The sequence below is a fragment of the Musca domestica genome, unplaced genomic scaffold (genome assembly GCF_030504385.1).
Source record: "Musca domestica strain aabys unplaced genomic scaffold, Musca_domestica.polishedcontigs.V.1.1 37, whole genome shotgun sequence".
In the NCBI taxonomy this organism is placed as follows: domain Eukaryota; kingdom Metazoa; phylum Arthropoda; class Insecta; order Diptera; family Muscidae; genus Musca; species Musca domestica.
The window spans coordinates 8,091,489-8,105,608 of NW_026712321.1; the positions used below are offsets into that span (position 1 = coordinate 8,091,489).

Sequence of the window (14,120 nt, forward strand, 5' to 3'; positions counted from 1 at the left end):
ATTATCTATGGATTGTTTAATTATTATATTTAATTGCGAATTTTCCAGATTACCAACCAAAGAACGAGAGGATTGAACGAGCAACCACTTGAGAAATTTAATCTCTATTTGAATTTATGTTCAGGTGAAACAAAAAAACCCAGCCATTTTTTTAAAGTGGCTCATTCATGGAAATGTTGATAGCGGGTGGGGACCAAGCATTTATTATTTGTATAGAAAACAATTATTTAACAACAACAAAATAATACTTGTTTTTTTTAATTATTTTATGGAATAAGACCTTTCCTTAAGTACATATTATTATTATTGTTGTTGTTGTTTTTTTGAATCATAAACAAGGGAATCTAATGCGGTAGCTTAAGTGCAAATGACGCAAATTGGGTGGTAAATATTTTCTAGGCCATAAAAGACTAGGGTAATGAATGAGAAGCAATAAAGGTAGGATTAAAATTGTTTCAGTTTTGTTTGGGGTCAGATGTATATATTTTCTATAAAAAAATCGAACTGCAATATAAATAATATACTCCGGAAAGAATTCTACTGCAATGCACCATAATAAGTAGTCAAGGAAGGATTCAATGAATCCTTGAATTCCTGAATTTCCTTGAATTCCTGAATTTCCTTCTACTTCAAAAGTCTTAAATTCGTTGTGTGAGGCCTTTTTATATCCTCAACCATAGCATGGAGGATTAAGTTTGTCATTCCATTTGTTCACCGACATTGTTCACCGGAATCGTTTCAAATTTCGTAATGATAGTTCGTATTGGTTACTACAGTCTGTGACAGAAAATTGTCTATGCAGGTCCAGGTCTTCGTACAGCCCCTAAGTATCGGTATCTCCCTTTTTTCGGTATTTTAATAGTTTTAGCGACATCATTTACCCGAATTGTTTCAAATTTCGTATTCGTATTGTTTCAAAACAGTATTGTAGCACTGGGTACTACAACCTATGCCTAAAAATTTCGTATGTGGGTCCACATCTTCGTATAGCCCCCATATAACGGTACCTCCCTATATTCGGTATTTTTATGATTTTATTTATCGGATCTGTTTCAAATTTCGAATATGAAGTTCGTAGTGGGTACTACAGCCTATGAAAGAAAATTGTCTATGCACGTTCAGGTCTTAGGATAGCCCCCATACAACTGTACCTCTCTATATTGTTATTTTGATGATTTAAGCGACAGTATTTACCGGATCTGTTCAAATTTCGTATTTGAAGTTCGTAATGGGTAATACAGCCTATGAAAGAAAATTGTAAATGCAGATCCAGGCCTTCGTATAGCCGCCTGATATTGGTTCCTCCCTATGTTCGGTATTTTTATGATTTTAGCTACATTATTCTCCCGATTTGTTTCAGATTTCGTATTTGAAGTTCGCAATAGGTACTGCAAGCTATGACAGGAAATTGGAATTGTTTTAAATTTCGTATTTGAAGTTCGAAATTTCTATTACTGCCTATGACAAAAAATTACTTCTCCAGATCCACGTCATCGTATTTTTGATTTTCAAGTTCCTTCCAAATGGTGGAGGGTAATAAAAGTTCGACCCGGCCGAACTTTTCTACTTTTTTTTGAGAATTCTAGCCCTACCCCTTCATCCAATACCAAATTTAGTACCATTTAGTACTTTTCGTACAATTGTAATACACATTTATAAAACCATCTCCACGTCTCAATTCCAGATACCAACAGAGACGTCAATACTAAATTTGAGGATTCCAGCCCTATCCCTACACTCAATACCAATTTAAGTACTATTTAGTACTTCGTATAGCCGCCAGATATCGGTACCTCCCTATGTTCGGTATTTTTATGATTTTAGCTACATTATTCTCCGGATTTGTTTCAGATTTCGTATTTGAAGTTCGCAATAGGTACTGCAAGCTATGACAGGAAATTGGAATTGTTTTAAATTTCGTATTTGAAGTTCGGAATTTCTATTACTGCCTATGACAAAAAATTACTTCTCCAGATCCACGTCATCGTATTTTTGATTTTCAAGTTCCTTCCAAATGGTGGAGGGTAATAAAAGTTCGACCCGGCCGAACTTTTCTGCTTTTTTTTGAGAATTCTAGCCCTACCCCTTCATCCAATACCAAATTTAGTACCATTTAGTACTTTTCGTACAATTGTAATACACATTTATAAAACCATCTCCACGTCTCAATTCCAGATACCAACAGAGACGTCAATACTAAATTTGAGGATTCCAGCCCTATCCCTACACTCAATACCAATTTAAGTACTATTTAGTACTTTCTGTACAATTATAGTACATAGTATATATATATATATATATATATATATATATATATATATATATATATATATATAAACTATACTATAGTACCAACAGAGACCTAAATATCAGATTTAAGGATTCCAGCCATATCTCTTCACCCAATGCCAAATTTAGTACCATTTAGTACTTTTAGTACAAATATGTGACACATTTCCAAACCAACGCTAAAATCTCAAACACAGATACCATCAGTAATCTAAATATCAAATTTCAGAATTTTATCTCTTCCCCTTCACCGAATACCAAATATAGTACCAATCAGTACTTTTAGCACAATTATGGGACACACTTCCAAAACCACATCCATATGTCCAGGATACAAATGAATTGCGGCCCTAATAGCAAATTTCAGATTTTAAGCACTTTCCCTTCATTCAATATCACAGTGTACGAAATATAGTACTATTTAGTACTTTTCGTGCACTTGTAGTACATATTTCCAAAACCACCTCTTTGTAACAAACTTACTACGAACAGGGAGGCCAAAACAAAATTGCAAAATTTAACATTCACCTTTAAGCAAATTGTTCCAAATTTAGTACCATTTAGTACCTCAAAAAAATTTCAAAAAAATTCCAGCTTGATCCGTTTACCCCAAACCAATGGTTCCAAATTTAGTACCATTTAGTACTGTTCGCACACTTAGTACATACTTTCAAAACCACCTTCATACATCGAACTTACTATCCAAACCCAAATTTTAGCCTCAAACCAAATTTTAGCTCTATCCGTTCACATGGTACCAAATGGCACCATTTTCCCATCCATGAGAGCCATGGCACATTCCAAATTTCAGAGTTCTGGCTCGTTATGTTTGTCCAATACAACATATTCAATGTTTAGTACATTTTTTCTTTTAGCACGAATTTTGCACATCTACACACCAAAACTGACCATGGAGTGAAATTTGAACATTCTAACCTCAGCCGCTTCGTCTGGGTGTTAATTCTCGATCAGTTAGTGAGTCAATTATTTCACTACTCTTTTATATGTGTCAAAGACATAGAAGTGTAAAGATGGGACAAGACAGTGTCAAGATATGGCAACCCTGTGAAAAAAGCTCTGTTGTTATGATATCGTAACAACATAGTTAGCAATGTTATGCGATTTAAACCGCTTAGGCAATACGCAATTAACTGGGAAAGTCTATGGAATAGAATTTTGAAGCCACTTTTTTGGATTTTTCAAACTCTTATTTCTCATTCGTGTTTGTAATTATGTTTTTTATATTAACATTCCTCTGTCATGAACCGTATTGTAGACACAAACCATTTGCTCAAAATGCATTTTGTCTAGTCTTTACCATTTTAGGTCTTTGTATGTGTATAGGTAAGGGATATGTAGGTCGACTTTCGAACAGCTGTAGGCAATTATTTTCCATATGTAACAGGTGGAGCAAAAGTAATCCTCTTATCAGAAAATGCTATAAATTTTACGATTGGTCCCTAATGTCTACAGCCAAAAAATATTTATAACATTTTCTGATAGGAGGATTACTTTTGCGCCACCTTGAAGAACTTTAAGATATCCTCTGATGCTTGAACAATATTTCAGTTGTGAAATACATAAGTATAGTTCATATGTACTTTTTCGATCACAGCGAGCCCTATTTTCAACGGAAAAATTCAGTTATTTCATTACTCTTTTATGCATATAGATAAGGGATATGTAGATCGACTTTCGAACAGCTATATGCAATTATTTTCCATAGCTAGAAGTGGAAGATATCCTGTGATACATAAACGATACTTCAGTTGTTGGATACATGAGTAAAGTAAATATGTACTTTTTCGATAACAGCGAGCCCGACTTTCATCGGAAAAATATAATTTAATCAAAAGTCTTGCTTGTTTGTTTTTTGTGAGAAAAAATATAAAATTAAATTTGCGGTAAAATTTCATTTACCCTATTGAGGAAAGGAAAGAGGGATTCTGAGGAGGAGAGGAAGGATTCTGAAGCAACGACCCTTATTAATCATTTAAGGCACACAGACACTTTAATAAGTACTGTAGTTATTATTCCATTAAAACTATCAATAATGAAATCAATTTGGTATTTATTGAAAATACTTTGACAACTGTTTTCCATGTTGTCTTCTTTAAATCGAAATATAAATTCCCATCAATCACAGGTGGCAGAGTGGGGCTATAGCTACATGTAATTAGGTCTTAGCGGCTCGTGAAAACAATTTTTTCAATTACCAAGAACAGCATTACAACCCACCCACCGCTAAGGGATACAGGTGATATCCCTCGAAAGAAAAACAATTTATATTCATATGCTGGCTTAAAATCGTCAGCGTCAACGTCACATTAGTGAGACAACACTGGAGGAGGCAAAAACCAATGGAAATGATGGCTAAATCGCGTGCTAGACATTTTCAAACAAAACGCGAAAGAAACTTTGTTTCTTCTTTAATTTGCCAGGTTTTTTTTCAGCAGTAGTTTCTGCTAAAATTAAATACAAAATCACTGTTACCAATGGCTAAATGACGTCAACTCTTGTTATCAGTCAGTCTGTCAGTGTTTTTTTTTTACAGAAATAAATTTTTGCTTACAAGAGAAAGATAAAAACATGAAATACTGCTGTAAAATGGGCAGACAAAAGTTCTCACTGAAAGTTTTTTTTTATGGAAAAGTTTTAAGTTTTGGGGAAACCTTAGAAAGAGATTTTAACAGAAAACTACTCATAAGGCCTTTTCTAGCTGTGATACCTTATAAAAAGCCGTGGCATATGTCATAAAGGACGTGAAATGCCAGACAATTCGAGATTATACTGAAAGGAGGACATAACCTCAACCTCAGGTTATGAACCTCACTTATGACAAACCGATTTTTTAAACTTGGTCAGAAGAGTAGCTAGTTCCATATTCTCCATGTTTCGAAAACTAGTAAAAATATCAAAATTAGATACTGAGATGAAAAAACTGCAACCAACTTCAGACTGCTGGCATTTTCAAGCCTACAAAAGCATTTTGGTGAGAAAAAAGTTATTCGTGAAAGAATTCAAGCGCGATAGGGTCATTTCTTTTTATTTGGCTGGAAGACCACAGGTGGCTATCGTTAGAACACTCCAGCATTTAAACATGAATAAATCTTTTGTGTCTCGTACCATCGCTCGTTACGCGAGATACTGGTAGCGTAGTCCGACGTCAAGAAAGGGGACGAAGTAAAACAGCAACATCAGCAGAAATGGTTCGAAAAGTAATGAAGCGACTAGATCGAAATCCGCGTCGCAGTGGCCGAAAAATGGCTCGTGAACTGAACATATCGCAATATTCCATTCGGCAAATTTTTGGAAAATGAGCTCGGGATAAAGCCATTGAAATTCCAAAAAGTGCAAGAACTTACACCGCAACAGAAAGAAAATAGACTCAGAAGAGCTAAACTGTTGCTTCGCTTGACCTGAAGTGATGGACTGCCGAATTTGGTTTTCTCCGATGAGAAAACATTCGTTGTCCAGCAATGAGCTCGGGGTAAAGCCATTAAAATTCCAAAAAGTGCAACAACTTATATCGCAACAGAAAGAAAATAGACTCAAAAGAGCTAAAGGGTTGCTTCGCTTGGCCGAAAGTGGTTTTCTCCGATGAGAAAACATTCGTTGTCCAGCAGTTTGTAAACAAACAAAATTATCGTGTTTACTTGTCAAAGAGGTCAGCTGAAAATGTGCACATTCGATTGGCCACCAGAACTCAAGCGCCGCCCACGGTGATGGTGTGGGCCGCCACACGCTCGTATTAATCGACCGTGGCATCAGAGTAAATGCCGAATATTATCTTGAAAATATTCTGGAGGGCCTATTAAAGCCTCGGGCACGCAAACATTTTGGCAGCAGACCTTTGACATTCCAACAGGACTCAGCACGATTACAAAATGAGGTTCCTCGCTTTATTTCCAGCGCACAATGGCCACCAAAATCTCCGCATACCAATCCGTTGGACTGGTGTCTGGAGTATTTTGAAAAGCAAGGTTGGCACTAAAAAATCGATCACTTAAAGAACGCTTCGCCGGTAATGGACCAAAATACCGCAGAACAACATTCGGGCAGCGTGTGACGGTTTCATAGGCCGTTTGAAGACCATAAATCGTGCCAAAGGTGACCAATTCGAACAAATCTAAACTTATTCTAAATATTGATTGTATTTCCGATTTTTTTTCTTTCCATTATATAAAATTAAGAAAAAATGTAAAAATTATGGCGTTTGACTTTGTTGCAGGTTGTTTTATCTCACCCTGTATGTACCCATTGAGCCAAAAATGGGTTGGAAGAAGCACGCGATAAACTTTCCTAGCAGAGCACGCTTTTTGACTATAAATTTCAATGATTTGCAATATTCCTTTTGTCATGGATAAATTATAGATCAAATTTAAGATGTTCGACAGTGAAACAATACATGAAACGTACGTAAGCTCTCTCTCTTCCTTATGAAGATACCATCGATTGAAAAATCAAGTGAACTTTATTATTTTATATTTTCTCTGATGTTCTGTTTACTTTAATAATGTAGCTCCAGATTTTGGATACATAAACTGTGCGCAATGGATAAAAATCACCTAAGGTCTTCTCTTCTATTGATCTATTGATTGATCTATTCTTTTCTTCTCTGATATATGCAGCTCCAGATTTTGGATATATCAACTAATGTTAGAGGCAATTTCTTTATATCCATTAATGGCAGAAGTGACAAGCTTCCAAAATCTTTTTATTTCATATCGATATGACCATTTTTACCAAAGTTACAGCCATTTGAAAATCACCATAAATGTACTCTTTTCTGTTTGCCCCATTATTTTTCGCCGTTAGTTGGCGAACTATACATCACTAATACAGGGTGACACATACAACTACTTGATTACACCAACTCATCATAATATGACAAGGTTTTATTAAAACACTAAAAGAAGCCAAAACACCCTGTTGATCGCCAGGATCAGGATTATGCCTTGTTATACGGCTTGTGGCAGCTGATAAGAATCCCAATTCTTTTCCACATAATTTTGTCCTTTTCAATAACCAACATTCCAATGCCTCTTTACCGTATACTCTACCCACAAAGCAATGAGTGTGTTTTATATGTTCCCATTAAAATAATTTGCCTACTTTACTCATGAGAGCATCCCTGCAAGAGAGCGAGGGAGAGAGCGAAAATGAGTTTGCGTTTTGCCTCGGAGAGAGTTCATTGACAAAAATAAAACAGTGAGAAATGAAATGAAATAAAAAAGAAAACCCAGCAAATGAAACGCCAGACAAGGCATGTGGAATATGAAAAAAAAAGTTCAGTGCTCTATTAAAGAAAAAACAGCTGATTTCTTTTCATGTGGTCTCTTTCTAGCCAACACCAAAGAAATGGCAATAATGATAATAATAAAAAACAATAAGAAAATATCAGAATAAATCTAATCGTTTAATGGCAAGCCAGAGGCCCCTAGACAACAAGAGAGTGGATTTTTATACGAGAGCCAAAAGTGGCGAGTGGAAAACGACACACACAAAACACCCACAAGAGCAGGCCAGAGTGGGCTAGAGCAGCAATGAGTGCGCCGTGAACTATGATTGGATGGATTTTGTCGGAAACTCACTCAGTCAATTCAATTGAGGCACTCGTTTCAAACGGACGTGTGGACGTGTGAACGCGGAAGATAATCGAAGGAAACAAAAAACTTCTCTAAGAAAGCAAAAAAGCTAAGATTTTTTTGGTGATTTTCATATTGCCCCTTAATTTCTTGTCCTGTAAAGCGTGTGAGGAAAATAATTTCCGTTTCTATATCCATATACTGAAAGAAGTTAATACAAGCAAAGTAAAAAGAAGAAGCATATGAAAAAATATATGTATAATATAGAAGAAAGCTAAACAGCAAACAAAAAAAAAAAAGAAATAAATTGTTAATTTTGTTTTTATAATTTCACTTAACAACCACCAACAAGAAAAAGTGATGTGAAACAAAAATAAAAGAAGAGCAAATAATTAAATTGAAAATAAAAAAAACAACAGCAAAGTGTAACAAATTTTGTGCAACAAAATTCCGAAAAAAAGCAAAAGCAAGAAGAAGCAATTTACAAAAATCAAGTGAAAAAAGTAAATGGAAAAAATTTCCATTCAGAAATTTCTCAACTAAAAAATTTTGTCATCTTCGTTGTGTCGTGTTTAATAGCCATACATTGTGTCGAAGTATCTGCAAGATTGCCACCACTGCTGGGAGAACGGGTAGTGCAAGTCATAAAAAAAACGGAAAAACAAAAAGGTAAAGCAATAAAATAAAAAAGCAAAAAACATAAAATTAAAATAAAATCTAAAAAATTGCAAACAAGTTTCTTTTGACATGGGTAAATTTTTTTTCTGTTCGCTCGTCGCTCGTTTGTCGTGTCTTTTGCCATCGTCATTGCGATTGTGTGTGAAAAGTAGTGTGCAATAAAAAATAAAAGCAAAGAAGACCAGTGGAAACACAAGAAACAGGCTCAAAAGCAAAATAAAGTGCATGAGTGGATTTGCGTATTTTACAAAGAAAAAAATCATATAAAATAACAGAGAAAGAGAGAGGAAATGAGTCAAATTTTTAAACTCTCAGTTGGAGAGTTAAAATTTTGTCTGTTTGTCTTCTTCTTCTTCCTCTACGCCACTTCAATTGTGTTTTGTCTGCCAAAAAAAAAGAAAAACAAATCAAATAAAAACGAAAACCTACCATCAAGAGGTCGTCGTCGTCGTCGTGAGTCTGATTGCCTGTCTGTTGTCCGTCCGTCCGTTTGTTCGTCACAACAATTACTTTTTTTGTCTGTTTGGAAATGTCATGTTGTTGTGTGTGTTGTGAAGTCACAACAACAAACCAAACAACCATAACTAAATGCAAAACAGTTCATGGGCCACAAACGGCAGAAGACTGCAAGTCTCGTTGAAAGCCAGTGAAGGAAAAAAGAAAATAAAAATAATAATAAAAACCAAGATAAAACAACAACGCCGCCACCACCAACTACAAGTGACTTTTTAACGCAGTTGTAATGATGTGTGCAAAAAATCAAACAAAAGCGGGGATTACAGAAGAGTCTAGATAAGAGTAATTCGTATGGTTTCGGGTAAAGGCGTTAAATAAATTAAATTAAAAAAGGGAATTATCTTAAATATTTTAGGGAGCGAAATTTTGAAATGGTTCCTGAAAATTAAAAAAAGGAATATATGAAAATATCCAAAAAGGAAAATTTTGAGACATGTACATGGTGAGATAAGAAAACTGCAACAAAGTCAAACGCCATAATTTTTGAATTTTTTTTAATGTTTTTGAAAAAATATATTGAAAAAATGTCGGAAATAGCATCAAATTTTAGATTAAGTTTAGATTTGTTCAAATTGGTCACCTTTGGCATGAATTATGGCCTTCAAACGGCCAATGAAACCGTCACATGCTGCCCGAATGTTACTTTGAGGTATTTTGGACCATTCTCGGCGAAGCGCTTGCTTGAGGTGATCGACACTTTGGTATTTTTTAGTGCCAACCTTGCTTTCCAAAATACTACAGACACATAGGTCCACCGGAGATTTTGGTGGCCATTGTGCGGTGGAAATAAAGCGAGAAACCTCATTTTGTAACCATTCTTGGGTGGCGTAGGTGTGTGAAAATTTAAAAAAACGCGGCAAAGACGAAACTGCTCTACATAATTTTCATCTGTAATTCAGAAAAGTAACATCTCTAATTCAGATTTTGGAGCAACTCAGACGGAATGTTTTTATATCCTCAGCCATACAGAGGGTATATTTCATTTGATACGGCCAAAACGTGCCTCATCGAAATAACAGTTTTAGACCCTAGGTCTCTTTGGACCAATTCCGTTTCAGGACCATCCGCCCATCCTTTCGCCTGTCTCTCTGGCCGGCTGGTGGGCACGATAACTCTCGAAGGGAGTATCCGATTTCGCCCAAACTTGGTACATCGTAATATAATTGCCAAACTTAGATCGAGTTTGGAGATGGACAATATCGGCCAACTTCTGGTACCTCCCACACAAAATGTCAACATTTTCAAAGAAAATAATCCACTGCACAGAAAGAGAAAGAATGATCCGATTTTGCTCCAACTTTGCGAATCCTAATATTTACATCAGAGCTAGGTCAGGTGCGAAAATGGACAATATCGGTCCACTCTGTCAAGTACCTCCCCCACGCATGGACAAAATTTGGAATAATTATATAATTCTTATAAAATGTGATGTGAGATTCCGATTGTCTTCAAAATACACAAATAACAATATTTTTATTGATCAAAGGTCTGGTGTGAAGATGGAATATAACGGTCCACTACTTCTGGTACCTCCCCCACAAAGGGTCAAAATTTTGAATATCCATAAAGTTCATTTAACGCGAAATTAACATCCGATTCCATTAAGACTTGGCACATCTCAATATTTCCATAAACACAAGATCTATTATAAAGATGGTAGAGATCCCACCATTCCTTCTGGTACCTCCCCTACAAAGGGTAACATTTTTGAATAACAAAAACGATTATAAAACCCGAAATAAGCATCTGGTTCGCTCCTAATTACACACATCACAATACTTTAACTATCCCAAGGTCTGGTTTGAAGATGGGATATATCGGTCCTCTCCTTCTTGTACCTCTCCCACAAAGGGTCAAAATTTTGAGTATCCATGAAGCTCATAATACGCGAAAATAACGTCAGATTTCATTCAGACTTGGCACATCTCAATATTTTCAACAACACTAGATCTGTTACGAAGATGGTAGAGATCGGACCTTTCCTTCTGGTACCTCTCCCACAAAGGTTTAAAATTTTGAATAACCACAACGACCATAAAACACGAAATAAGCATCCGGTTCTCTTTATATTTCACACATACCATTATTTCTACCAACACAAGATCTACTGTGAAGATGAATTGTATTCGTCCACCCCTTCAGGTACCTCCCCCACAAAGGGTCAAAATTTTGAATATATAAACGAAGCTCATAAAACGTAAGATTAACGTCCGATTTCATTCAGACTTGGCACATCTCAATATTTCCAACAACACAAGATCGCTTACGAAGAAGGTAGAGATCGGACCATTTTTTCTGCTATCTTCCCCAAAAAGGGTCAAAATTGTGAATAACCACAACGATCGAAAAACACGAAATAAGTATCCGATTCTCTTTATATTTCACACATACCATTACTTCTACTAACTTAATATCTGCTTTGAAGATGGTCCACTCAGTCCACTCCTTCTGGTACCTCCACCACAGAGGATTAAAAGTTTGGAAAACAAAACGTCCATGAAACGCGGAGTAAGCATCCGGTTCTCTTCATATTTTATATATCCTAACATTTTTGCTAACACAAAATCTGTTGTGAAGATGATTGATATCTGCCATCAGATTCTGGTACCTCACCCACAAGTGGCCATAATTTTCAATACTTTTATCTGTCATAAATTCCAAAAAAATCAGCGATTCTTTACAACTTCCTATAACTAAATTTTATTTATGATTTCCGCATAAAATTGGTCATAAATGTTCGATTTTCTTGTAATTTTGCCCATACCAATATATTTATCGGTATTAAATGAAGTATGAAAATCAAATACTTCGCTCGACTATATCTAGCACCCCACCCCAATTTGAACATTTTCTAAAAATAATCAATTATCTCATATAAAGTATAGAAAGTAGTCGATATAGTCCAAATCTGGCACGTTGTAATATTTTTATCAGTCTTAGGTCAGATACGAATTGGTCAATATTGGCCAACTGCTTCGAAACCTCCCCCATGAAGGTTAACAGTTTCAATAATCATAACTGAAGGCTGGGGGTAGAAATCTGTTGGCAAAACCGACTGATAACTATTCTACTTGTTTTATTTACATTTAATGGAATTAAAATTATAAGCCCGCAGAATTTACTTAATTCAGTGCAAGATAAACGTAATATTCGACATATATTTGTTCCATCCAATTCCAATGATAGTTAACCTAATTTTCTTCACACAAATTTCCAATATAAACTTCAATTTCTTACGGTTGCCTCTTCTAAATCTGCCTATTATTGTAGGCTTTCACACAGTCCGCTTCGACTGACTTTTTCCTTATTTTAATGATTGAAATTTCATTCACTATTTACCTAATATAATTAATGGCTACAAAATAAATAGGCGCAATTTCTTGCATATACCAAGTTGCAATTATACAGATTTAACTGTATTATTGTCAATGTTTTTTTGCTTTGGTGGTTAATTTCTGTGTTTATCCCCTCAAATTGTTACCACTTCAACGCGTATCTCAGCGATATGGTCATACCACAGACGAAAACGACGTTATGGTTTAGTTGTTGGTGTTGTCCCTCAACAATATTTATATTTTGTATAGTTATTGCATGGTTGGTCTCTTTTTTCCCTCTGTTTCCAATTCCAATCAACACGTCATGTTTTGGGGGCTTGTTACGTTTGTTTTTTTTTTTTCTTCTCTCCCCTGTCTTTAATTATTCGTTGTGTGCTAAAGTTTTGTTTTTGCTTAGGTTTTTTTTGTAGCCAAATCAATCAAACAAAACGGCATATGGCATTTGCATTACAATTCAATTAATCTCTAATGCTACTTCTCTCTTTCTCTCCCCCTCTCCTCCCATAATTGACTCTCATTAATTGAGTAATAAACCGCTACAAAAACTTATTAAAAGAGCTTACATGGTCATGGTATGTGACAATTATCTGTGTTATGTTGTTATTCTCTGAGTGTAATCAATCATAATCATTTACTGTGAATTTTGTTCGAGTGTAGTTTTTTTGCTTCTCTCAATATTTTTTTGTGTTATGTTTTTTTTTTTGTCTTCTGATAAGTGTGAATCTTTTTAGTTGGCTTTGTTTCCTTTTAGTTTTGTCGCCCATTTGTCTCAATATTGTTGTTGTTTTTGTTCTGACTACAACTTTTCAATGCACACTGCCTTTCGCGTTTTTTTTTCTGCTTCCCATGCTGTCTTTGCTGACATGATTGCCATTATTCTTTTTTAAATTTAAGAAAATCCCCTTTTTGGGAGGGAATTGTGTGTTGAGATTTTTTTGGATTAATATTTGCAATGGTAGTATTGCAGGGGAATGGATTTTAGACCAGATTTACACTAGGCAATTATAATTGCTGCAATTTATTGGTGAGAGAGATTGGTGAGAGAGGTTGGTAAGAAATAAGGGACCCCATTTAATCCCTGTCTCCTATCAACAAACTGACAATTACGGCAAATAAAATTACTCTATTTGTATCTGGACCAAAATTCATTCATTTTTCATCCAACCTTTGAAAATATCGACATAAATGTTACGCACAAAATTTTCCCCTTAAAATTAGACGTTTGGAGATGGGTGTCTTAAAAGGAATTTAATTTTGTGTTGAGGTCAAAAAATGCCATAAAGTCGTTGTACCTTTGTTGATTAGGTTGAAAAAGTTGCTGCCCTAGAAGAAAAAATTGAAAAAGCTTTGTTTCATTGAATATATATGTGTGTTTGTATATAGCTACCTTCGTATTACCCTGATAAGATAACAAGAATTGTATGCCTGAATTTTGTTTTGGAGTCAATGTTTTTTTTCTGAATATTTGTAATAAAATTGTTGGTTTTTCGGTGGTAGCAGCCTATACGTGGAACAATATTCTATTTTCAAATAATTTAAAATCATTTTGGAGTAAGGTGGAGACCTAGGATTTCTATAGAAAACTTGGTGGAGACCCAGGATTTTTAAAGAAAACTTGGTGGAGACCACAGATTTCTATAGAAAACTTGGTGGAGACCACCGATTTCTATATAAAACTTTGTTGAGACCACAGATTTCTATAGAAATATTGGTG

At 35.2% G+C, this 14,120-nt stretch overlaps 1 protein-coding gene across 2 annotated transcripts in view; it reads left to right on the forward strand.

The window, feature by feature from the left end:
- LOC101889145 (uncharacterized) overlaps positions 1-14,120 on the forward strand; it is a 67,218-nt gene that overhangs the window by 10,023 nt on the left and 43,075 nt on the right. Inside the window, exon 1 of one of the 2 annotated variants that reach the window (XM_005188524.4) lies at positions 7,757-8,546. The exons of the other annotated variant lie outside the window; for it this stretch is intronic. The gene's annotated coding sequence lies outside the window, so the exon portion shown is untranslated. Of the gene's footprint in view, positions 1-7,756; positions 8,547-14,120 lie in introns of those variants that run through there. 2 annotated transcript variants of the gene reach the window in all.